Source organism: Acinonyx jubatus, chromosome D4 (genome assembly GCF_027475565.1).
Source record: "Acinonyx jubatus isolate Ajub_Pintada_27869175 chromosome D4, VMU_Ajub_asm_v1.0, whole genome shotgun sequence".
In the NCBI taxonomy this organism is placed as follows: Eukaryota; Metazoa; Chordata; class Mammalia; order Carnivora; family Felidae; genus Acinonyx; species Acinonyx jubatus.
In genome coordinates, this window is record NC_069391.1 from 5,503,651 (window position 1) to 5,525,343 (window position 21,693).

The window sequence follows — 21,693 nt, forward strand, 5'->3', positions numbered from 1 at the left end:
GGAGTGAAAGTAGTCTGGAGGTTTTCCAAGGGACAAGGAATCCATTTATTTTATTAAGGGAAAGAAACACTAGCTATGGAGTAGGAGTAGCAACTGAGATTGAAATGTCAGAGTCCTACCTTTCATCCAAAAGCCAGGGATTGCAACCACAGCTTTGTGGCAAATCACAAACTCCACACCCCACATCTTTAATGGGGGCCGATTTCAGGACCAGGACTTGATGAGCTAGCTGCACACAGTTAATACTGATTCTTTTGTTAGTTCCCCTGGTATTTCCAGAGCTACAATTCTTAGCTGGGGGCCAAATTTGAACTGCCTTAGAGTAAATCTACTTTCTAGAAAATCTCATTACATCAAGACTCTACATTTTTATAATTAACAAGTCAAACATAACTATTAAACAATAATTTTTCTCTAGGTGGAAGCAATTTATTATGGGTATGCCCATTTTTAAATTAATTTTAATTTTTAATCAAAGTAATAACACATGCAAGGTTAAAAATCAAATAGTACTGAAGTTTTATAATAAAAACAGCAATCCCCTAACTCCATCCCCCAGTTTGCTGCCCCAGAGGCAGGCAGCCTCCTTCAGATTTCTAACTAATATCCTCATATTGTTTCTGGAGTCATCAGCTTTCCACATTATATTTGGTAGTATCCCAACCTCCCTAAACAGTAAAATCACAATTTTTGGTTAAATCAATAGTGTTTACATTACTGTGATGATATAAATATTGTTCACTGTTCTGCCAATAATATACTATGAATATTTCCTTTATTCATTTAACCTAGAGATATTAATTACCTTGATTGTTTTCATTTGACTAATCTTCTATAGATCTATTACTGTTTCCCCCCAAAATATTTCGAAGATCTGTTAAACACCTGGTAGTATTTTTTCCAAATACTAAAACACTTAAAATATCTTCAATTCTAGTTATTGACTTCTGTTCTTCTTTTGATGGAATTCACTGTCCAGTGCCTTCCTGAAAAGAAAAAAAGGTGGGGGTGGGGTGGGAGGGTGGGTGCTGCATGTCCAAAAAATGCCTTTCTTCTATGCTACTCTGACAGTTTGGCTGGGTATAGAATTCTAGGTTAAAAATAACTTTTCCCTATAGGAACGACCCAACACTAATATCATCCTCAATGGGGAAAAACTGAGAGCTTTTCCTCTAAGGTCAGGAACAAGAGAGGGATGTCCACTCTTGCCACTGTTATTCAACATAGTATTGGAAGTCTTAGCCTCTGCAATCAGCACAAAGAAATAAAAGGCATCCAAGTCGGCCAGGAGGAGGTCAAACTTTCACTCTTCGCAGATGACATGATACTCTATACGGAAAACCCAAAAGATTCCACCAAAAAACTGCTAGAATTGATTCATGAATTCAGCAAAGTTGCAGGGTATAAAATCAACACACAGAAATCGGTTGCACTCCTATACACCAACAGTGAAGCGACAGAAAGAGAAATCAAGGAACCGATCCCATTTACAGTTGCACCAAAAACCATAAAACACCTAGGAAGAAATCTAACCAAAGAGGTGAAAAATCTATACACTGAAAACTATAGAACACTTATGAAAGAAATTGAAGAAAACACACACAAAAAAAATGGAAAAGATTCCATGCTCCTGGATAAGAAGAACAAATTTTGTTAAAATGTCGATACTACCCAAAGCAATCTACATGTTCAATGCAATCCCTATCAAAGTAACACCAGCATTCTTCACAGAGCTAGAACAAATAACCCTAAAATTTGTATGGAACCAGAAAAGACCCAAAATAGCCAAAGCAATCTTGAAAAAGAAAACCAAAGCAGGAGGCCTCACAATCCCGACCAAGCTATACTACAAAGCTATAATCATCAAGACAGTATGGTACTGGCACAAAAACAGACACTCAGATCAATGGAACAGAATAGAGAACCCAGAAATGGACCCACAATCGTATGGCCGACTAATCTTTGACAAAGCAGGAAAGAATAGCCAACGGAATAAAGACAGTCTCTTCGGCAAGTGGTGCTGGGAAAACTGGACAGCGACATGCAGAAGAATGAACCTGGACCACTTTCTTACACCAGACACAAAAATAAATTCAAAATGGATGAAAGACCTAAATGCAAGACAGGAAGCCATCAAAATCCTAGAGGAGAAAGCAGGCAAAAACCTCTTTGACTTTGGTCGCAGCAACTTCTTACTTAACACATCTCCAGAGGCAAGGGAAACAAAAGCAAAAATGAACTACTGGGACCTCATCAAGATAAAAAGCTTCTGCACAGTGAAGGAAACAATCAGCAAAACTACAAGGCAACCGACAGAATGGGAGAAGATATTTGCAAATGACATATCAGATAAAGGGTTAGTATCCAAAATCTATAAAGAACTTCTCAAACTCAACACCCAAAAAACAACTAATCCAGTGAAGAAATGGGCAAAAGACATGAATAGACCCTTCTCCAAAGAAGACATCCAGATGGCCAACCGGCACATGAAAAAAATGCTCCACATCACTCATCATCAGGGAAATGCAAATCAAAACCACAATGAGATGCCACCTCACCCCTGTCAGAATGGCTCACATTAACAGCTCAGCCAACAACAGATGTTGGTGAGGATGCGGAGAAAGAGGGTCTCTTTCGCATTGTTGGTGGCAATGCAAGCTGGGGCAGCCACTCTGGAGAACAGTATGGAGGTTCCTCAAAAAACTAAAAATAGAACTACCCTCCGACCCAGCAATTGCACTACTAGGCGTTTCTCCACAGGATACAGGTGTGCTGTTTCGAAGGGACGCATGCACCCCCATGTTTATAGCAGCACTCTCGACAATAGCCAAAGTACGGAAAGAGCCCAAATGTCCATCGATGGATGAACGGATAAAGAAGATGTGGTATATATAGACAGTGGAGTATTACTCGGCAATCAAAAAGAATGAAATCTTGCCATTTGCAACTGCGTGGATGAAACAGGAGGGTATTCTGCTAAGTGAAATTAGTCAGAGAAAGACAAAAATCATATGACTTCACTCATATGAGGACTTTAAGAGACAAAACATATGAACATAAGGGAAGGGAAACAAAAATAATACAGAAACAGGGAGGGGGACAAAACAGAAGAGACTCATAAATATGGAGAACAGACTGAGGGTCACGGGAGGGGTTGTGGGAGGGGGGATGGGCGAAATGGGGAAGGGGCACTAAGGAATCTACTCCTGAAATCATTGTTGCACTAGATGCTAACTAATTTGGATGTGAATTTTAAAAAAGAAAAAAGAAAATTAAAAAAAAAAAACTTTTCCCATTTAATTTTGAAGACATTTCTGCACTAGCTTCTAGCTTCCAGTATTGTTTAGAAATGCAATTCCGCTCTGATTCTTGATCCTGCACATATGACCCTGTCTTGTCTTTGGAAGCTCTGGAATATCTTCTAATACCCTTAGTGTTCTGAAATTTCACAATGAGACAGCTCGAAGTGAGTCTTTTATCAGCCCCTTGGCTTATTTGTACCAATGGTGGGGGCAGTGCCCCTGAGTCCAGAGTCCTTAGGGCAATCTGTCAATATAATACTTCTAGGTGGGAAGGAGAGCTGGCCATCTGCTGTAGAGTTGGGGAGGAGCGTAAAGAATCTAAACCAACTTTCAACCAATCCCCTCAATTCCAGTAATAGGCCTCACCACCCCCTGCTTTCTGTACTAATGCATCTAATGTTAATTCTTTTTCTCAGGATCTTACAAGCACACTGGCTCACTTCTAATCAATACCTCTCTCAGAAGAAGTTAGGTTTCAATTTGCTTTTGACTATCTTCCATTTTGAAAACTGTGTTCACCTTTCTTGTCCAATTATCCTTTTTGGTTCTTTTGCCCTCACGCATTTTCATTTAGAAAAAAACCATCTTCATATTATCATTTCAGTTGGGCTTGGGAACAGATAGAGATAAAAACAGGTCTTCAATCTTTAATCATTTTTAATCCGAATCTCTATTGCCCATTTTATAGATGAGGTAACTGAGGCACAGACAGGTTAAACAACTTGCATGAGGTCTCACAGCAAAGTATGGCAGAGCCAGGGAAAGAACCCAGACCCTCGTTAGATTTTTTTCCCATTATGTCACACCCGCTAGGTAGGTACCGTATCCATCATCAAGAGCGGACAGACCAGTTTAGGACACCAGGCTGCAAAACTATTTACAGTTTGTTGCACACCACAGGTTTCAAATCATAATATTGCCGGTGATGAAGAAGCAAGCAAAGCCTGAATTCTTACATCCATTTACAAGTCAAGTTATAAACAGATACATGATTTTTTTTTTAGTGTTTTTATTTATTTTTGAGACAGAGAGAGACAGAGCATGAGCAGGGGAGGGGCAGAGAGGGAGCGACACAGAATCTGAAGCAGGCTCCAGGCTCCGAGCTGTCAGCACAGAGCCTCATGCGGGGCTCGAACTCACAAACCGCAAGATCATGACCTGAGCCGAAGTCGGACGCTCAACGGACTGAGCCATCCAGGTGCCCCTAAACCTATATATTATTACACAAAATATAGTCTGGGATAATTGGTATTAAACTCTAAGTGCATGAATTCAACTCAGAGAGGTTCCATGCATTTTCATGAATTGTCTTTGTCCCTTTACTTTAGTTAACTTTTATAATAAATGCCAAAGAATTTTATTTTAAATCCCTAAATCTCGTTTGCTTGCCTCTAATCTGAATATTGACTAAAGAGTAGGCTAACTCCAAACCAAATCAAAAATAGCAATGTTGTAAAAGTCAAAACGCTTCAGACTATTATCTTTAGAATAAGGTAAGCTTAAGCACAAACTTTACGCAGAAACACTGATAAAGGAAAAGCCCGAATGGGCCAGACCCGTTTTCTTTTCAAACGCTGCTTTTGGCTTTTATAGTTTTGTTCACTTTGACCTGGGACACCAGTGGTTAACTTTTCCTTCTCTTTCTCTAAGACTGAAAGAATCTGGCCAGCAGAGAGCAGGCCAGGGAGATCACGTTACTTGGGGGTGGGGGAGGCAGGCAGCTGGAGGGAGGGTAGACAGAAGGGCCAGTAGGGAAGGAAAACACGTCCTCTGAACCTCCCCACAGTGCAAGGCCCAGCAGGGATCAGGAGGTTCGCAGAGGGGCTGGTGTTTATCCGGGTTATCTCTGGGGCAGCTGAAGGGGGCTGTGCGAGCATGGGCTCCCCGGCACGAAGGTCCTCTGAGCAGCCCAGAGCTGCGCCCGGGGAAGGCAAGTTTCTCGACAATTGCTAGTGAGGCCTAAAAACCTAGAAAGGAAACACTCAAGTTGTTTTTATGTTTGCTTCTTCAAAACAGTCCGCACCGAAGTGTCCTGTTGTCAAGGTTCTTAAGCGCACCCAAAGGACAAATGGATCCGCAAGATTTCATCCCTGCACTTGTTAGGAGTGGCTGTGGTCTGCAGAGGAGCAGAGGCGTGGCGAAATAAATGGGACTGCTTTTCTCCTCCAGAAGCGACAGATATGGCATATTAATCCAAAGCCACATAATAACCAGAGAAGTATGGCTGCAGAGAACACTGGAGAAACTGCTCGTTAAGGGACACTGCGGTGATGTCAGGAGGAAAGAGTCACTTGAAGAGAAAACGGCGTAGAGTTCTGCTTCCAAAGTCAACCGGCAGAAGCTGTCGGCCTGTCTGCCACCCCAGCCACCAGCCGGTGTGTCTAGGCTCGAGATTCAGTAAAGCAGCGACTCCCAAATCGGATTTAACCACGAAGTGAATTTTCAAATTTTCGAACCAATAATGATTCATATTTACGGCTGTTTCAGCATAAGAACATTCTGATTGCAATCCTAAAAAACAGCATTAAAGTTAAGTCCTCAGTAAGGCTTGGGCCAATAACTGCAGATCAACTAGACTTTCTTTGAGGAAAGACGAAGGGGCATCCCACGCAGACTAGTTACAGGAACCCCCCCAAGCAAATAATGGCCCCCAACATCTGTTCTCCTCTCTTGCCCTCAACCCCTAAGTTTGAGACCTTAACCGTAAGTTTTAGATGCATATGCACCACCGCCCCCGCCATGCCCAGAATAAAGACGACATTTCCCAGTCTCTGCAGCTCAACATCACCATGTAACTAAGTTTTAGCTAATGGCATGTGAGCAGAAATGACACAAGCCCCTTTCTTAGAAGGAACGGGAGGCAGTCTCTCTTCTACTTTCCACTGCCCGTACAAGGACAGGGCAGCCAGAGTGGCCATTTGGATCTTGAGGGAGAATCCACATCTCACTTTTTCATGTTTATTTATTTATTTTTGAGAGAGAGAGAGAGAGAGAGAGACAGAGAGAGACAGAGCATGAGCAGGGGAGGGGCAGACAGAGAGAGAGAGAGAATCTCAAGAAGGCTCCGTGCTGTCAGCACACAGCCCGACGTGGGGCTTGATCTCATGAACCATGAGATCATGACCCGAGTTGAAATCAAGAGTGGGACGCTTAACCGACTGAGCCACCCAGGCGCCCCGAGAATCCACATTTTAAAGAGTAACAAGATGACAGTGTCTCCTTATATAGCCAGGACTGCTAATGTCAGCCTGTTGCAGAAGAAACAAACATCTAGTTTGTTTAAAACTGCTGGTGTTCTGGGGCGCCTGGGTGGCTCAGTCCGTTGGGCGTCCGATTTCAGCTCAGGTTGTGATCTCGTGCTTTGTGAGTTCGAGCCCCGCGCCGGGCTCTGTGCCGTCAGCACGGAGCCTGCTTCGGACCCTCCGTCCCCCTCTTTCTCTCTGCCCCTCCCCTAATCAAGGGAATGAACACTGAAACAGCGAGCCACTCCTTTCTTCCCCCACAAAATCAGCAATCATCCAGAAAAGCAGCAAGGCTCAGTGCTGGCAAGAAGGCAAGCAAACAGGCACCCTCTCGTCCATGTTTCCTGCAAATGTAAATGGGAACGTACTCTCCGGAGAGTGATTTAACAATTTTTCCATCAGAAGCCTTGTAAGATGTCCCCAGGCTTTAATGCCACAGCTTCATTCTGGGGCATTAACTTCAGGAAGAGTTGGTGCAAAATTTATTGCAAAGCTGTTCTTACAAAGATTTAGTACAAGAATGTTCATCACAGCACTGTTGATGTTGGCAAAAGGAGGGAAGGAAGGGAAGAAGGGAGGGAGGGAGGGAGGGAGGAAGGAAGGAAGGAAGGAAGGAAGGAAGGAAGGAAGGAACGAAGGAAGGAACGAACCTAACTGTCCAATGGCCGGGGATCAAATGAAATGTTGCATTCACATGGTACACCACTAAGAAATAATGTTTTCAGGGGGGCGCCTGGGTGGCTCAGTCGGTTAAGCATCTGACTTCAGCTCAGGTCACAATCTCATGGTTCATGAGTTCGAGCCCCGCACCGGGCTCTGTGCTGACAGCTTGGGGCCTGGAGCCCACTTTGGATTCTGTGTCTTCCTCTCTCTCTGCCCCTCCCCTGCTCATGCTCTGTCTCTCTCTGTCTCAAAAATAAATAAAACATTAAAAAAAATTTTTTTCTAACTGCTGGTGTTCTACATCTGTTGTAACAGCCACGTAGCCTTTATGCTAATAGTATTAAAAGACCAATTCTAACTCACAGAAATTTAAGAATTCCCTAAATCAACATTTCCTTTTCTTTATCAAAAACTGTAAATTGGAAAGCAAGCATCTGAAACAGTCTCAGAACCTTTAGAAAATGAGGAAGTGTCCTAGATAATCAGGATAAGACACACAGCCCCGTGTCCCCTCACAAAGAACACTCAAATATCACACGTTAATTGTTATTACCTTTAACCATCCCCTCCCCTTTCCACAATCTCTGGTCCTGGTGTAAGGAAAAAAAAACCAAAAAAATTTCATGTGTTCTATCGTATCCCTGATAAAGACCCTGTATCCAGAATAACAGTGAAATCTTATCCCTCAATAATAAGACAGCATGCAAACCAATTTAAAAAACAGGTGAAAGACTGTAATTGACGTCACCAAAGAAGAAATACGAATGGCTAGTCGCACAAAAAGATGCTCAGCATTATCGGTCATGCAAGAAACGGAAACTACAACCACAAGGAGATTCTCTTTCACACCCACTCGCTTAGCTAGAATCGAAAAGATAGACAAAACCAAGTGTCGGCGAGGATGGGGAGAAAACCGGGGCTCTCATACACGGCAGGTGGGGAGGCAAAATGGTAGGACCACTCTAGAAAACACCTTGGCAATTTCTTAAAAAGTTCAACGCATACTTTTTTTTTTATAAGAACCAGCAACTCTGCTCCTAGGAATCTACCCCAGAGAAATAAAAACACATAGTCACACAAAGACTTGTCCGTGAGTGCTCAGAGCAGCATTATTCATCACGGCCGAGAACCGGAAACAATCCAAATGTCCGTCAGTTGGTGAACGGAGAAACAAAATGTATATCCAAAGAATGGAGTAACACTCAACAATGAAAAGGAGAGATGTGCTGATCTGTGCTGCAACATAGATAAACCTCCAAGATCTGCTGCAGGTGGAAAAAGCCAGTCACAAAAGACCACATATCATTGCACGATTCCATTTATATGACATGTGCAGAAAAGGCAGATCTATAGAGATGGGGAGCAGATTAGCGGTTGCCCGGGGGTAGGGGTGAGATCGACCATGAAGGGGCACAAGGGATGTTTTTGGCACGATGGACACGTTCTAAAACTGGATTGTGGGGATGGTTGCACGCTCTGTAAATTTGTTGGAAATCAATGAGTTGTACACTAAAACAGTGAATGTGATGGCATATAAAGGATACCTCAAAAAACCTAAACAAGATGGGCGCCTGAGTGGCTCAGTCGGTTGAGCGTCCGACTTCGGCTCAGGTCATGATCTCGTGGTCTGTGAGTTCAAGCCCCGTGTCGGGCTCTGTGCTGACGGCTCAGAGCCTGGAGCCTGCTTCGGGTTCTGGGTCTCCCTCTCTCTCTGCCCCACCCCCCCCCAACCCCGTTCATGCTCTGTCTCTGTCTCAAAAATAAATAAACGTTAAAAAAAAAAAAAAAAAAAAAAAACCTAAACCAGAAAGGAAAAAAGAAGGCGTTCTATGATTTTGACCCTTTTCCCTAATTGGATGTCATACATTTGCAAATATCTTCTCCCATTCCATCGGTTGCCTTTTAGTTTTGCTGCTTGTTTCCTTCACTGTGCAGAAGCTTTTTATCTTGATGAGGTCCCAGTGGTTCATTTTTGCTTTTGTTTCCCTTGCCTCCGGAGATGTGTTGAGTAAGAAGTTGCTACGGACAAGATGAAAGAGGTTTTTGCCTGCTTTCTCCTCTAGGATTTTGATGGCTTCCTGTCTTACGTGTAGGTCTTTCATCCATTTTGAGCTTATTTTTGTGTCTGGTGTAAGAAAGTGGTCCAGGTTCATTCTTCTGCACGTCGCTGTCCAGTTTTCCCAGCACCACTTGCCGAAGAGACTGTCTTTATTCCGTTGGCTATTCTTTCCTGCTTTTTCACAGATTAGTTGGCCATACGATTGTGGGTCCATTTCTGGGTTCTCTATTCTGTTCCATTGATCTGAGTGTCTGTTTTTGTGCCAGTACCATACTGTCTTGATGATTACAGCGTTGTAATACGTCTTGAAGCCCAGCACTGTGACGCCTCCAGCTTTGGTTTTCTTTTTCCAGATTGCTCTGGCTATTCGGGGTCTTTTCTGGTCCCAGGCCAACTTTAGGATTGTTTGTGCTAGCTCTGTGAAGAATGCTGGGGTTATTTTGATAGGGACTGCCCTAACTGGATGTCATACAAAGGATGAGACAAAGGATTAGAAGTGCTTCAGGCCTGGCTGCTGGGTTCCACGCAGCGAACCCACCCAGACCATGCCCTACGTGTTGCTGGTAGGTGGCATTTTATGTAGAGATGCTTCCAACGAGAGCCACGTTCCCGGAGAGCAAACATGAAGCTATCCCACCCAGCTCTGACACCTCTCCTGACTCCCGATAGAGTTCCTGGCTCAGGAGTGTGTGTCAGGGGGAGGATTGAACAGATACAACTAAGGTGATCAACACCTGGGTAGGAGTGGGGAGGTGTATCTCCAGTTGATTAAAACAGAGACACGGGAGAAAGCCAGCAATCTGAAGCATCAGAGACTGGAACCTACAGCAACACATCTCCCATTCATGGAGGCACTTGGATTCTCTCCTAAGCAGCAGGAGCTTTCCAAATGTAGCCTTCATAGAGGCCTGCAGGGCTGCGACTTTGAGAGTTCTCAAACATATATGTCAGCCCCACCCGTGTTGCCGGACGATACAGTGCCGACTGTTAAACCTCTCCCAGAGACCAAGTGTCGTGGTAAATTACCTGAGATCACAATGTTAAGAAGAATATTTAAGATCTAATGCAGGAAAATTTCCAGGTAGTAAATAATATGGTCCCAAAGTGCTGGGGCAGGAAGCAATCAATTAAATTAATTCACCATAAATATTTCATGAGTCTTAAGCTTCTGATAAAGGAATTCCAAAAGTTAATCGGTCAATAATTCTCAATACTCTCTGGTCTTCTCCCATATCTTTCTTCATTTGATCTCCAAAACAACCCATGGAAGGAAGTAGGGAAGAAAGACTCCAGATCCCCAATGACGCCACTGTGACTGAAGTCCAGCAGAAGGAATCCCACAAGAAGGGGGACTCGAGAAGCCAGACATCCTCTGAAGCAGAGAACCCACCTATGACCCAACTGTGCCTGGTGTCACAGGCCCACCCCACACACCCCTGGTAAAACAGCGGTCACCCCAAAGGAGAATGACAGACAGTTCCTGCTTGAGAGAGAACTGGTTCTTAATCTTCGCTTCCTGGCCTCATCTGATTGGTAGAGCAATCATGAAGTTCCTGAGTGCTCACCACTTGTCAATCCAAGATCTGACTTGTCATCAGAGATTTGAGAATGTTCCATTCATTCAACAAACATTATAGAGCCAGCTGTGATGGAGATGATAGAAAGGAAGGAGACATACTTGCGGGCCTCCAAGGATACATGGTCTTGGGGAGAGGGTGGGGAGTCTTGGGGGAGAGGGTGGGGAGTCTTGGGGGAGAGGGTGGGGAGTCTTGCGGGAGAGGGTCGGGAGTCTTGGGGGAGAGGGGAGGGAGGGAGGGAGGAGCAGACACTGAAACAAAGAATTACAAGAGGGAGAAAAATTTGATAAGGGTGTGCACAATAGCTACAATAGCACAGGAAAAGAGGCTAATTCTGCCTAGAGATGTCAGGAGAGTCTTCCCGGTGGAGAAACCAGTAGTGCGAAAATAGTGGAATGAGCCTTCCTAAAACTATTTTCCTTTCAGAGCTCAGAAATTAACTAACAGCATACAAGTAGCCCACGCATGTGAACGGTGCTGAACTGACTCTCCACAAAGGTGCAATGGCAACGCAGTGACGAATTCTTTTGAACAAATGGCACCGGAATGTTGGGCATCCATACGCAAGGCAGCCTTGCACCCTATTGAAAATTTAATGCAAAACGGGTTCTGGTTCTAAATGTTAAATAAAAACTTCTAGAAGAAAGTCTTTGTGATTCTGGGTTAGCCAAAGATTTCTTAAGTGCAATACCAAAAGTACGAACCTTAAGAGACATAACGGATTGGACTTCATCAAAATTAAAAATGTCTGCTCTTCAGGGTGCCTGCGTGGCTCAGTCGGTTAAGCATCCAACTCTTGATTTCGGCTGAGGTCGTGATCTCACCGTTCGTGAGATCAAGCCCCACATCAGGCCCTGCGCTGACGGCATGGAGCCTGCTTGGGCTTCTCTCTCTTCCTTGCTCTCTGCCCACTCCTCACACCCCGCTCACACACGTGTGTGTGTGTGCAAGCACTCTCTCTCTCAAAATAAGTAAATAAATTAGCATTCTAATTTTTTTTTTTTTCTGCTCTTCTAAAGATACTATTAAGAGAATGAAAAGCCTAGTCAAAGGCCAGGAGAAAATACCAAGTGCTGACAAGCATATACTTAACATAAGACCTAGCAATTCTAGGGGTGCCTGGGCAGCTCAGTCCCTTAAATATCTGATTCTCAGTTTTCGCTTGGGTCAGGATCTTATGGTTTGTGAGTTCCAGCCTCAAGTCAGGCTCTGTCTCTCCCCTTCCCCTCCAAAATAAATAAGTAAACTTAAAAAAAAATTTTTTGTAAAGACCCAGCAATTCCATTCCTAATTAGTTATCCAAGAGAAATGAAAACACGTCCCCACAAAAACCTGTGTGAATGTTTACAGTGGCTTTATCTTCAATCAGCAAAACTCAAAGAAAACTCAAATGAAAATCAGCAGCTGAATGGATAAACACACTGTGGTGCCTTCGCACAACAGAACGCTACTCAGCAACAAGAAGGAGGGAACCATGTTGCTTTCACACAACACGAACGAATCTTACATGCGTCACGACTCAAAAGGTTATATGCTTCATAATTCTATTTATGCTATTCTGTAATGGGCAAAATTCTACGAACAGAAACTGAAAAGTGGTTGCTGGGGCTGGGAGGCTGGCTTGACCACCAAAGGAAGAAGGGAACTGTAGGCGTGATGTTCTACATCCAAAGTGCGGTGGCGGGGACTTGGCTCCGTGCATTGTCAAGACTCATACACTAAGAGGGTAAATTCTACTGTATGTGAATTCTACCTCAAAAACAACACTCTCTTCCTCCCTCGAGGCCCCATTCCCCCGGGGAGTCCACTGCTAGGACCCAGGCTTGGTGCTTCCCTGCGAATGTGCCCCTGTGGGACCGTGAGAGGGCTCCACTACTGGGCTTGGAGTGACCTGGCCGGTAGGGATTCTCTTCATGGTGCTCCATGAGCACTATCGTCTATGTCATCTGTTTTTCAGGCTCTCTGTTCCTCCCGCTCTACGGGACCCAAAGTGGGACACCGATCAGAAGTGCAAACAGCAATAATAAGTAGTTTTACGCACTGTCACCTCAAGGTGGGAGAAATCTGCACGCTGAGGGCTGTCTTTCTCTAACACAAACCTCCCTGCGCCTGGGTGGGAGAGCATTGGTGGTCACGGAGCAGAAGCGACTGTGGGTGATGGAGAGAAGCCGTGCAGGAGAGCAGGGCCCTGGGTTCCGGGAGGTTCTGTGAGGCCCGGGGAGGTACTTGCCCCACTCCTCCCAGCTTCACTCACCTGCAAAACGGAGGCTGAACCCCATAGCCATTACGATCTTGGCAGGCTCTCAGTCTGTGAGCTGATTCAAAGTCCGAGGTAAATTTTTCTCAGTTTCTCCTTGTCGAGGGCTTCTAAACAATGACCAGACATTTTCTTGACTGGGAAGAGCAGTCTGCTACCTTATAAATGCCAGCACTGTACCCTAAGACTGGCTTCCCCTTATGAGGTCTTTGCCCCAATCAATCTTCACAAATGGACTTAGGAACCCTTCGGCCCCAGGAGGATGAGAGGCAGGTCTCGGGCAAACCATATCGACGATGTGGACAATCAGGGGGCACCTGGGTGGCTCAGTCGGTTAAGCATCTGACTTTGACTCAGGTCGTGAACTCGCGGTTCATGAGTTTGAGCCCCGCGTCAGGCTCTGCACTCACAGCTCAGAGCCTGGAGCCTGCTTTGGATTCTGGGTCTCCCTTTCTCTCTCTGTTCCTCCCCCGGCTTGCTCTCTCTCTCTCTCTCTCAAAAATAAATAAAGATTTTTAAAAATTTAAAAAAGAAGAATATGGAGAATCAGCCCTGGCTGGCTGCGATCAATCCCCATCTCAACACTTCCAGAGCAAGTGTTGAGCAAGCAAGCCAGAAAGCCTTATAAAAACAGAGTCCAGAGACCTGGGTGTTCAACTTCCTGCCAGTGAGTTGTACAAAGACTAAGGGTGTGGGGCTTATCACTCTTGTACACAGTCTCCTAAGGACTGAGAGTTCCACTTAATTCCTCAGTTTTTCACTATGTAGGTGACAAAACTGTCTGTGACTCTGTCCTGTAGTTGCAGATCGTGAAGGGAATGCTAGCTCTTGACTCTGCCTAGGGTTTGCGTATCTGATCCCCAGTTCTCAAAAAGCCCAGAGAAGGAATTTGACAAGATTCAATACCTATCAAAATTACAAATATATTTACCCTTTGACCTGGCAATTCTGTTTTGGGGGATTTGCTCTACAAACTTACCTACACACACACACACACACACACAACTGAGTATGAACACACACACACTCTCTCTCTCTCTCTCTCTCTCTCTCATTGCAGCACTGTTTAAACAGTAAAGCATCTATCACTAAGTTAAATAAACTCTGGTCTTAGCCTTCAAAATGGGGTACAATTATGTCTGCATGGGGGTTCATGAAGCTTTCCAAGAAATTTGCAAGTATATATTTAAAAGGAACCGAACTTCAGATCCTCAATTTCACACATACTCTGTTCTAAAACTGATCTGCCTGAGACCAACCCCACCAGTTCTCCTTCCTACTGCTGCTTTCACAATCGCCACTTCCTTCCTCTCAAAGGAGAACACCTCTCATAAGTCCCCATAGGCTTAAAACTTCCTGGTCACCAAACTATGGGACAATCTGAGAATACATGGCTTCAGGGTGGAAGTTTTCTTTCAGAGCAAAGCAAAGGGAGTACCATTAAGAAATAAACATTAAGTATTCGGCAAATGTTTACTGAGTACCTACTAAGAGCTACGTACTGTCCTAAGCTCTAGGGTTACAACACGTAGAACATAGGGGGAAAAAATCCTTCCCTCCAACAGTTCACATTCTAGTAGAGGGAGACAGACAACAAAATAAACTAGTCAATCACAAAATATGTAAGAAAGTAAAAACTGCTAGGGAGAAAAAGCAAGTAAGAGGGACTGGGGATGCTGAGGTCAGGGAGTGAGGACTGAATTGTGATTTTAAGAATTTTTTTATTTTTTTTAATTTTATTTTTATTTTTGAGAGAGAGAGCGCGCGCACGTATGAGCAAGGGAGGGGCAGAGAGAGAGGGAGACCAGAGGATCCAAAGCAGGCTCTGCACTGACAGCAGAGAGCCCCACATGGGGCTTGAACTCACGAGCTGAGTCGAAGTCCGAAGTCCAACCGACTGAGCCACCCAGGTGCCCCAGATTGTAATTTCATTTAATTCTTCTTAAATTTTTTTTTAATGTTTATTATTTTTGAGAGAGAGAGAGACAGAGAGCAAGCAGGGAAGGGGCAGAGAGAGAGGGAGACACAGAATCGGAAGCAGGCTCCAGGCTCTGAGCTGTCAGCACAGAGCCTGATGTGGGGCTCGAACTCACAGACCGCGAGATCATGACCTGAGCCGAAGTCGGCCGCCCAACTGACTGAGCCACCCAGGCGCCCCGCCTCCCCCCCCCCCCACTTCAAGATTGTAATTTTAAAGAAAGTGATCAGAAAAACCACTGCTGAAGATAAACAACTGAGCAAAGACCCAAAGGAGAGAGAATGAACTATGGGGAAAGCACTTTCCTGGCACAGGGAACAGCAAGTACAAAGGCACTGGGGCAGGGAGGATGAACAGGAAAGGTTCAAGGAAGAGCAAATAGGCCAATGTGGATAGAACAGGGTCAGCAAGAAGGAGAGTAATCGGTAGTTAGAGGTTGCAGAGGCATGGGAAGATCCCGCCTGCCTAAGGTGACTGTTGGGGCTTTGGTTTTTACTCTGAAGGAACTGGGAAGGCACATGAGGTGTGGGGCAGAGACAGGAATCTGATTACATTTGAAGGGATTACTCTGGCCGCACCAGGAGAAGACGGATAGGATATCAGGGTATCAGTGAGCAACACTGACCTGCTGACCTTGGAGAATGACCTGGGAAGTGTCTGTTCCCTCCTTTCCTATTTTCTGGGAAGGCTGTACTGAATTCATATTATTTGCTCTTTAAATGGTTGGTAGAATTCACCAAGTGAAGCCATCTGGACCTGGAGTTTTCTTTGCGGGAAGATTTTTAACTGCAAATAAAATTTCCTTAATAAGTTTGGTGCTATCTGGGTTGCCTGTTCCTTCTTGAGTTGGCTTTGGCTGTTTGTGTCTTTCAAGGAATTTGTCTGTTTTTCCCAGGTTGATGATTCATTCACTTATTATACTTTTGAGATCTGTAGAATCTGTGTGATGTTACCTCTTTCTTTCCTAATATTACAATTTTTGTGTTCTCTTTTTTTCCCGGTCGGTCTGCCTAGAGGTTTATCCATTTTATTGCTCTTCTCAAAGAACTGGCTTTTGGTTTCATAGATTTCTTTACGGTTTTTGTTTTCTATTTCACTGATTTCTACATTGGTCTTTTTTTCTACTTAATTTGGGTTTTACTAGCCTTTATTTTTCTACTTTCTTAAGGTGGAAACCCAAGGCCATTTATTTGAGACCTTTTTTTCTTTTCTAACGTAAGGGTTGAATGTTATATAAATTTCCCTTTTGTTCTATCCTGCAAATTTTATGTTACATTTTCACCTGCATTCGGTTCCGAATGCTTGCTAATTTCACTTCTGATTTTTATTCTTTGACTCATGGTTTATTTGAAAATGCTATCTAGTTTCCAAACAGTTGAAAGTTCTTCCTGACATCTTTCTGTCACTGATCCTTCATTTAATTCCACTGTGGTCAGAGATCATACCTTCTATAAATTGAACCAGCTTATATATACTGAGACTTTTTTAATGGCCCAGAAAATAGTTTATCTTGGTAACAGTTCTGGGTGCACTGGAAAAGAATGTGTATTCTACTGTTCTGGGGTAGAGTGTTCCATAAACATAAATTAAGTCACGTTAGTTGATTATAACGTTCAAATCTCCTATGCCCTTATTAATTTTCTGTCTAGTTGTTCTATTTGTTATTGAGAAGTGTTAACAACTCCGGTTGTAATTGTGAATTTCTTGCAGTTCTATCACTTTTTGATTCATGTATTTTGAATCTTTGTTAATACATAGATAAACATTTAGGATTGTATCTTCTTAGTGAATTAACCTCTTATCATTATGAAATCATCATGAAATGACTCTCTTTATCCTTGACGGTATGTTTTGTTTTAAAATCTACTTTGTCTGGGGCGTCTGGGTGGCTCAGTCAGTTAAACGTCTGACTTCAGCTCAGGTCATGATCTCACTGCTCGTGAGTTCAAGCCCCATGTCAAGGTTTATGCTGACAGCTCGGAGCCTGGAGCCTGCTTCGTACTCTGTGTCTCCCTCTCTCTCTCCCCTCCCCTGCTCATATACTCTCTGTCCTTCAAAATAAATATTTTAAAAAAATACAAAATAAATAAAATCCACTTTGTCTGATATAGCTACTCAGGTTTTCTTTTGATTACTGTTAACATGGTACATCTTTCTCCACCCTTTTGGTTTTAACCTATTTGTATCTTAAAAAAATTTTTTTTAATTTATTATTGAGAGAGAGAGAGACAGAGACAGAGAGAGACAGAGAGTGAGTGCAGGAGAGGCAGAGAGAGGGAGACACAGAATCTAAATAGGCTCTAGGCTCTGAGCTGTCAGCACAGCCTCAATGCGGGGCTCAAGCCCACAGACTGTCAGATCATGACCTGAGCCGAAGTCAGACACCCAACCGACTGAGCCACCCAGGCACCCCCTATTTGTATCTTTATATTAAAAGCAGTTTCATTGTAGGCAGCCTATGAATGGGTCTTATTTTTTTAAGTTTATTTATTTATTTTTTTGAGAGAGAGACAAAGAGATAGAAAGAAAGTGAGAACAGGGGAGGGGCAGAAGGAGAGAGAGAATCCCAAGTAGGCTCTCCACTGTCAGCACAGAGCCTGACACGGGACTTGATCACATGAACCATGAGATCATGACCTGACCCCAAATCAAGAGTCAGCTACTTAACCGACTGTGCCATCCAGGCGCCCCTGAATGAGTCTTACTTTTTTATGCAATCCGACAACCCCTGCTTTTTGTTGGGATGTTTTGACTTTTATATTTGATATAATATCAATATGGAATTTAACCCAACATCTTGCTATTTGTTTTACAGTTATCAAATCTGTTCTTTGTTCATTTCTCCAAGTTATTCTGCTTTCGTTTGGATGAATCAATTATTTTTAGGATTATATTTGATCTTTGTTGGCTTATTAGCATAACTCTGATGCTGTGGAGTTGACCATACACGTCTTATCTGACCACAGTCTACCTTCCAACGATACACTACTTCATACGTAGCGTAAGAACCATGTAAGAGTATACTACTGTTCCTCCTTCCAGTTGTGCTACTGCTGTCACAAATTTCACTTCCACCTAAGCTATGCATGCCACAACATGTCATTACTGTTTTTGTTTAAAACACATTTAGGGGCACCTGGGTAGCTCAGTTGGTTGAGCGTCTGACTTCGGCTCAGGTCATGATCTCCTGGCTGGTGAGTTCAAGCCCCATGTCAGGCCGGGGTCTGTGCGGACAGCTCCGAGCCTGGAGCCTGCTTCAAGTTCTGTGTCTCCCTCTCTCTTTCTGCCCCTCCCCCACTCGTGCTCTGTCTCTCTCTCTCTCAAAAATAAAACATTAAAAAAAAAGTCATCATAGAAAATAGGTCTGGCCTTAGGCTTAGCCTAAGAAGGGGAACCTCATATTCTGCAAAATGCTGGAATCTAAAATGGGGTTCTCTAGAATTCAGGCCGTATTAGTGTAAGTATTTATGGTAATTAGGTCACTTTGGATTGATGCCAAGGCAGATTTATCCTACCCTGAAGACAACAACTTATGCAATATTTTGCTCAAAAACAGAGTTAAGCTGTGAGCCTCGTCGGGGCTGAAATGATGTCTTATATGGGACCCATCTTCGTATACCTGGGGTCAAGTACAGTACACAGCCACTCATTATTGATTGGCTGGGTTGGCTGAATTAAGGACCTAATTCTCCTGTTAAGCAAATGGTATTATAGGGAAGTTCCATGAGCCTTGCTCTCCAAGGATAGTGACAGACCTCTACTGTTGGAGGGGTCACTGGGACTCCACTTGGTGATGCTTGGTCTTTGACAAGATTCTGGAGATACTAGATTTATGTAAGTACTGGTCTTACTGAACCCACTCTCATGGGGTCTTTGCAGTCTGGTCCAGAGGACCAAACACCTGCTCTCTTCATCTTTTCACTCAAAGGCACTTATAACTGATATAATTCCACCAATCTGAAACTGCAGTTGCCACTTCGAAAATTTTGTTATGAAGAAGATTGTTCAGGGGCGCCCGGGTGGCTCAGTCGGTTAAGCGTCTGACTTCGGCTCAGGTCATGATCTCGCGGTTTGTGAGTTCGAGCCCCGCGTCGGGCTCTGTGCTGACAGCTCAGAGCCTGGAGCCTGCTTCCGATTCTGTGTCTCCCTCTCTCTCTGCTCCTCCCCTGCTCATGCTCTGTCTCCCTCTGTCCCAAAAATAAATAAAAACATTTAAAAAAATGTAAAAAAAAAATTAAAAAAAAAAAAAGAAAAAGATGGTTCATCTAAGAGACATCATAAATTCAAAACAAAAAGGGAAGAAACCTCATGAGGGGATTCTCTGTCTTGCCTGTGTAAAAAAACAGATCATCTTGTTTAACCAGGACACCTCCCTCTCTTTCCCTTATTAATAAATGCTGGCTTTTTAAGGACATGGCTTAACAGGACTGTCAGGGACCTGAATTCCTATGTAAGTCAGATGTGTTGACTTTAGTTCTTGTAGGTTTGAGTGGGGTTCCCTGCATCTAAGTCTCCCCTCCGTACAGGCAGAAGATACGCCATTTACGCCAGCGTGAAGCCAGCTTCCTCTCGCTTCTTCCTTCCTTCCTTTCCCACTTTTTCTCTTTTCTTGGGAGACTCTGGAGATTAATTAATCATAAGTCATTGTTCTGTCATTATGTGCATACCCAAGAAATATCTAGTACAGATAAATAGTCCAGAATTTCCATAAGAAAGAGAAAAAAAATGTACTTCTACTTTTCTCTTGCTAAAATTGTAACTCAAAAGAAAAAGTCTAAGTGTGGGTTTGGGTAGCAGTCTGTAAAAAAAAGAAAAAAAAAGTTTATGTATTCATTTTGAGGAGGGGGCAGAGGGAGAGAGAATCCCAAGCAGGCTCCACACTCACCACAGAGCCCAACTCGGGGCTCGATCCCACGACCATGAGATCATAACCTGAGCCTAAATAAAAAATGAGACACTTAACTGAGCAACCCAGGTGCCCCATTTTGAGGGGATAAAAGTCTTGGTTCGTATACTTAGCTTGGTATACCCAAGAGACTTAAAAGTCTTTTTGGATATATGACTATAATAGGTCTATTTATGTTAAGATTGTGTTATATTCCTGACAATTAGATGATTCTTTGGAATGTAAATAAGAGTAAGTTTAAATTAGCTTAAAAATAACTCTACGCTTCCTCCTGATTTTATTATGATATAAAAATAATGTCACTGCAGTAATTAATCAGTGTACGACTTGGGTTTAATTTCTCATTATTTAAACCTTCCAAATTAATAATAGTAGTTCTAAGGGTTCGGTAAGATCTGTCTCTACAAATTGTTTAAAGCTACAAAAATATGTAACTGTAATGAAAAGAACTTATGATAAAATCTTTTAAAAATTATTTAATCGCACAAATTCTTATGTTTCAATTCATAAATATTTGATGTGTTGACCTAATTTTCTTTTCCAGATGTTCAGTCAGACTAAAGCTCTCTCAAACTAATAACAAATTGAGTTCATTAATAATCTTTGGAACTATGGACAATTTCTAATTAAAGGAAAAGATCCAAATATTTGGCACTACATTCAGTTTTAAATTACCCTTCCTCCTTATTCTTTTTAACTTTGTTTTTAAGTAATCATTACACCCAATGTGGGGCTCAAACTCAGAACCCTGAGATCAAGAGTCGTTTATTCTGACGACTGAAACAGCCAGGCGGCTCTCCTTATTTTTTTTCATTTATTTTTTTAACTTGCATTTATTTATCTATTTGTTTTTAGAGAGAGAGAATGCACATAAATAGGGAAGAGGGGTGGGGGAGGGAGGGAGAGGGAGAGAGGGAGGGAAAGAGAGAGGGAGAGTCTCAAGTAAGCAGGCTCCATGCACGGCATAGAGCCCAATACAGGGCTTGATCCCATGACCCTGGGATCATGATCTGAGCTGAAATCAAGAGTCAGACACCCAACCAACTGAGCCACCCAGGCGCCCCTCTCTTCCTTAATTTTATATATAAAATACCTATGAATTAACCGGACACGTACATTTCTCTAAATGATGTAGATCCATGCCTCTTGGTCATCTTAAAATTTGTTAAAGTGACATAAAATGTACACTCAAGTGCTAGACAATTCCCAATTTCCTGTCTTCTAATATTTTTTTAAGTTTATTTACATATTTTGAGAGAGAGAGAGTGCACACGCACAAACAGGGGAGGGGCAGACAGAGAAGGGGAGAGAGAGAATCCCAAGCAGGCTCCACACTGCCAGCGTGGAGCCCGACGTGGGGCTCAAACTCACAAACCATGAGATCATGACCTGAACTGAAATCAAGAGTTGGGCACTAGGGGCGCCTGAGTGGTTCAGTCAGCTAAGGCTCAGGTCATGAATTCACGGTTCGTGGGTTCCAGCCCCAAGTCGGGCTCTGTGCTGACCGCTCAGAGCCCGGAGCCTGCTTCGGATTCTGTGTCTCCTTCTCTCTCTGCCCCTCCCCTGCTTGTGCTCTGTCTCTCTCGGTCTCTGAAAAATAAACAAACATAAGAAAAAAGAAGAGCTGGGCACTTAACCGACTGGGCCACCCAGGCACCCCACTAATTTTCTCTTACGTCTAGAAACTTTTAACTTTAAAGTTGGTGAAA

The 21,693-nt window shown here is 43.3% G+C and overlaps 1 protein-coding gene across 1 annotated transcript in view; it reads right to left on the minus strand.

The window, feature by feature from the left end:
• The window catches only part of ABL1 (ABL proto-oncogene 1, non-receptor tyrosine kinase), a 139,721-nt gene that overhangs the window by 48,774 nt on the left and 69,254 nt on the right, over positions 1-21,693 (minus strand). The window lies entirely within an intron of this gene.